This window comes from Fulmarus glacialis, unplaced genomic scaffold (assembly GCF_000690835.1).
Source record: "Fulmarus glacialis isolate BGI_N327 unplaced genomic scaffold, ASM69083v1 scaffold17219, whole genome shotgun sequence".
Lineage (NCBI taxonomy): Eukaryota > Metazoa > Chordata > Aves > Procellariiformes > Procellariidae > Fulmarus > Fulmarus glacialis.
The window spans coordinates 11131-16695 of NW_009234041.1; positions in this window are offsets into that span (position 1 = coordinate 11131).

The window sequence follows — 5565 nt, forward strand, 5'->3', positions numbered from 1 at the left end:
GGAACTGATAGATTGGGTTGTGAACTCTTGGCAGTGAGTTAACTTCATCACTGAGTTCAGTGGACTCTACTCAAGCCTCATCTGTCAGTATGGGAGATCGCTGCGGTGGTTGGGGGGAGCAGCTCAAAACAGCTTGAGGATCAGAGCTATATGAACTCAGTGCAGTGGAGCCTTCAAACATACCATTTTCTGTTCTGAGGGTCCATTATGCTTTTAAAGCTTGGGAAACTAGAACTGAAAACTGTGTTAATGATTTTCTAACTTCTTACTGGTCCTCAGCTTTGTCCCAAACAAATCTGAATCTGGAACATTTTTTAAAATGAGATCAAATTTTAATTTTGATTTTTGTTTTTTGTTTTGAGTTTATCTGAGTTAGGAATGGGTAGAAATGAGGGGAGTTACTTTCCTAGGTATCAATGCAAGTCTATTGAATCAAGCAGTATCTAGGTACCTATATAAAATCAAAATAAATGCCTGCACAATCCCCTTTGGACTGAGATTAGTGATTTGGCTTGATATGAAATCCCTATCCTCTAACCTGGAAAGCTCGCAGCTGTAAAAGAAATGGTATTTAATAATAGACCAAGACTTGATTTCAATGGAAGCATTGTCTAAGTAGGGACATCAGAGCTTGGTTCCAGAGCACCAATAAAAAAAAATAAAATAGCCTTTTTATTTATTGGGCACTCAGACTTGAAGACTCCCAGGTGCCTATTAGTCTAAGGGCTTGTCTGTACAGGAAAGTTAGTGTGCAATATGTTGGAATATGAATTTACAGTGCACCAACTCCTCTGTGCTCACCCTGTGTTTGGATATTTTTAGTGCACAGTAATGGTGCCTTTCTCTGTGGCAGTTCATTCAGCTTTGAAAGTAAAGTAAATCACATTCTGCTTAATGCCTGTGTGGTAAGTGAATGCCAAATAGCCAAAGCCCTCTAAACTTGTACCCAAACTACTTCTTCTCAACTAGTGCTAAGGGTGATGTTTAGTAGGATTCTGCCTTTGTCCATGAAGATGACAAATATGATTCTGCTTACGTTTTTAGAAGGGAGGAAAATAGTATGTTTTCAAAAGTCCCTGTATTTCAGTTCTCAATACAGCTTTGGGTATGTAGGGGTTTAGGTCAGGGAGTTTCATTGTAACTCTGGTTTGAGAGTTATCTTCATTAATATTTTACAGCTGACACTTACTGAAATACTATATACTTGAGCCTGGCCAAGAGGTTTGTATGGCTTTTTAGTGAATGGGATTGAGGTTTACTAACCTTCCCTTTTTTTTACTTGGTTAGTTTTAAGCTCAAATCCATTCAAACAAATACTTCTGCTGGCGTGTATGGAAGAGGTGATGTAGCATCAGAGTAAGAACATGAAGGAAAAAGGGAGGGAGGGCATGTAGGTATTGCTCTATGGTTTTGTTTGGGTTTTTTGTGGTAGTGCTGATGTTTGCCATGTTTTGAAACTGTGAACTGAAGGTGTAAGGTACCTGGACAACCCTCAGTTTGCTCAGAATTCTTGTCATGAAAATTTGGACGAAGAAACCTGACTGTTGGAGAAGTTTTGAAAGATGGGTTGTTGTCTGTTTTTTCTCTTAACCTGGAAAGAAGAGTGCAGCAATGACTCTCAAGCTAATACCTGTTTGGGGGAAGAAAGGGAACAGGGAACAAAAGTCTTGCTAATTCAGTGTAGTCCATACTTGATTATTCACCTTACTAAGAAAATTCCTTCACCCTTATTGCTCTGAAAATGTACCAGCTTGCATATAAATGATAGGAACTGATTGTGAATCTTGCACCTTTCACAGAATTGATGTTACCTTGCTGTTCTGCTTCAGGTATCCATGGTATGTCATAGGAATGCGGGAGAGAACCAAAGTCCTACTTAGTCTGTTTATCCTGCATTAATCTGAAGCTTCCAGAGAGACAATCCTGACTTTGTGGGTCTCTGAATTCAGCAACAGTGTTCCTGTTTCCTAGAGGAAAAATGAGGGAGAAATTAGCTGTAGGTCCATGCACCCAACAAATGGTGCCACAGGAATTAGACTAAATTTCACATAACTTACTTTTAACTAGCTCATTTCCTGAGAACGATCTACTTTGGTTCTGCTCTTCAGTGTGGTAAAAAGAAAAAGAAACACACACATTAATGTGTTTGTGAATTATTGTATCTTCCCAACTCTATTGTTAAGCAAGTGAGAATTGTTCTGTCCAGTTGGAGAACTAAAGCAGGCTGAAAGAAGCATTGCTGCTCTGTCTGTCATATGTGTGCAGAGAAGATTTAGCAACTTGATGGGAAGGCTGGGATGCTTGTGGGGGACTGCACCTGGAGTCCACATACACTGTCCATTGCAGAGCCCCGTTCTGTGGGAATTCCTCCTTAATCCCAAGGCCATGAGACTGAAGGAGACAAAACGTGACTGGATATCAACCATAGTGAGTTGTCTTCACGGGATGACTGTGGTGAACCAGTCAGCACTAGTTATTGCTGAGGACTGGTTTGTGTGATGTTTGCAAACACACAAGTTTGCAGCTAGAGCAGATCAGGAAAAAACACGTTCTTTATTTCAGTCATGCTGGGAGAAGGCTCTCGTCCAAGTTAAATTTGCCTTGACCAGCTGATGGTAGTGTACACAGCTTGTCCCTGCTTGTGGTGTTTGTAAAGCCATGCTATGCATTGACGTGATCACGAAATATTTGAGCTCATGATCTCCTGTGTTATAACTGTGGTGAGGATAAGCCTAAAGGAAGTGTCTGCCCTTCACACAGGGACAGTGTAGGTACAATACAGGTTGGAGCATTAATGTTAGTGGGGTAACCCTTTCTTCTGTCCAAAGGAATTGACCCCCTACTGAACTTTTGGCTGTGGGAAGGGAGAAGTATTTGACCTTAAATGACTTGCACAAAGACCAAGAGGGAGACTGTCAGGCTAGGTATTGCAAGCAGCCTGGCTCCTGGTCCTCTGCTTAAGTCACTAGACCATATGTCTCTCTCCATTCATGCTGAATGAATTCTCAGACTGTGCTACATTTCCTCCCTTGAATAACAATCTTTAATGAAAAGGAAAATGAGAAAACAAGGTAATGACAGATAGTGCAGAGAAAACATTGGAAGGTGAAGAAAGAAATGTCTGGGAGTAATAGCAATGCTGATATTCCCATGTTAATGATTCAAGAGCTTTCTGACTGCCATAGAAGCAAAAATGATAGTTGCTGCAGAGATTTGGGCAATGTGGGGAAAATTTCGAAATTGAACAGTAATGGTCCCCATGTTTGTTCTCAAAAGATACCTCCGGCTCCCTCCGGCAAAGTGTGAGGTGGTCTCTGAGATGCAAAATGCCCCTTTGCAGGTTTAAGCCTGTAGTTAAATTATCTGAAATCCTTCCTATCTGGACTGACTGGTTAAGAGAACTTAATAAATTACTGAGACACTGATCTCAAAGAAAATAGGCAAAACTCCCAATTATATAATCAGTTTTATCTGTGCCAGGATTGTATAAATGTGCCCTTAGTATCTACTTTAGCTCCACATCTGCTGTTCTTTCCACCCAAGCACAAATACCAGTGATTCTAGTAGCTCTTAAATCACTTTTTCCTTCAGCCTGTGTGTTTTGTTGTAACTACATTCACCTCCCCTGCTCCCTTCTCCGTTTTGAGGTCAGTTGCATGTGACAGATAGTATGTTCTATCTGGTATGTGCAACTAACCACTTCTGATTTTAGAGAACGTGGTTTTAATTAGCTCTCTTCCTCTCCTCTGGTTGCTGAACAGAGCTGGCCTCAGGTGGAATTTTTTAATTGTGCTATTGCTGTCTCTGTTACACAAGCTGGAGTTCTGTTTCATAGAGTAAATTTGAGACAAAACTGAGACTTTTTGTAGCAGAATTCACAGGACTGGTCAAAACTTTTTAAAGTCATGTGAATGGTTGTTTTTCACACGTGTGTAGTAATGTGCACAGTAAGTCAGGGAGATACTGCCCTTCCTTTCTACGTTTGTCTGATTTCACTACCTTTTTTATTATTTACCAAGTTATTTGCCGACATGTTTGCATGTGGCTGTGTAGTGGTGGTGCTGGAGTTGCCTATTTCTGCTACCTCTTTAGGATCTGGTTTCCTGAAATGTTCAGGGGGAACCACAGGCTTTCCCTTCTCCCTTTTCTCACTGGCATCAGTTCTCATGTTTGACTGACCTTTAACTAAGTGATCCAGTTTGCTACTTTGTCAGAAGATTTTTTTTTTATTTTTTTTTTTTTTTTCTTTTTCCTGGGCTAGTTTGCAGCTGGGTGAGCAAGCTGATGGACTCAGGGAGAAGTTAGGCAAATGCCAGGTCTGACATAAGGGAAGCAGGGTAAGTGTGTGGTAGATTGGGGGAAGATAGCAATGTGGGATACCTGTTTTGGCATGGTCAGCTGTTTAGCCTGGCTCACTGAACTGCACTTGAGGTTTGCAAAGGGGTAAACTGTCTCCCTCCTTTTTAGGCCAGGGACAAACTACTAGGGCACAGAAGAATTATTCTTACCTTAGAAGTAGAGTGAGGAGCATGACTGAAAACAGTGTTGGGTGATGAGGCAGCAGTGACTGGAAGACCTGACTGATGATTTCCTTTACTGTGACAGGCTTGGGAAAACACCAGCCTCTCGGCCAGTGCAGGAGAGGGCAACTCTCCACAACCTCATGGGCATTTTCCTGAGTATATCACATTGGGGTTTTTTGTTTGTTTTTACCTAAGGCCTTGCTCTAAGCTATTTAAATACACTCTGGAAAAAGCTATCTCTAGTTTGAATATACCAGCCTCTTATCTATACAACCCCCAGAATCTCCTATCTCCAAGGCAGTGGTTTCCAAGATTCGGGTGGGTTCCTGTGAAGATAAATCACATCAGAGGCATGACCTTTATCCTTGGTGCTGTTTAAATAGCTTAAATATCTATTGACTTCATGCCTTGTGATTTCAGTTGCTGAAAAGTGAACACTAAAGAAAGGAAGAGTTGACCTACAGTGTATCAGATTGGTGATATCTTCGTTTATAGAGCTCCACAAATACAGATGGCATTTTTCCAACAAGTTCTCCCCCCAATGCTACTGTATTGTGGCTGGATACTTCTGAGAAGGAATCTGTGCATCCATATGGAACCTAGCAAAAGGAAAGAGACTAGTATCTATTGTAAATGCTAAAATTGTTCAGGGAAAGACAAAGATATAAGCGAAACAACTGGGAACATTCTTTGTCTGCAAGAAATGTTCCCTAGTGGTTTTTAAGAACATTCTTTAAACCATTTGCCTATGTAATTCTGCATCGTTGTGGGGATTTTCTGTTGGAAGAGAGGATAGAGCCGTAACAGATCAAATCAGGAAGGTGTAATCCAGAGCACCATAGTCAGTACATTTACTAAAGAAATGTATTTGCATTTGCCCCTTAAAGGGCAGTAGATTCAACATATTACAGAAAACTACAGCGAAGTGTATGGGACTCCATGTCTTCTATGTTTACAGAACAGATCCACTCCTATGGAACTCTGCTCTGGAATAATCTAATCAAAGCAAAGCCCTGTTTTTATACTTTAAAGAGCTGTTGAA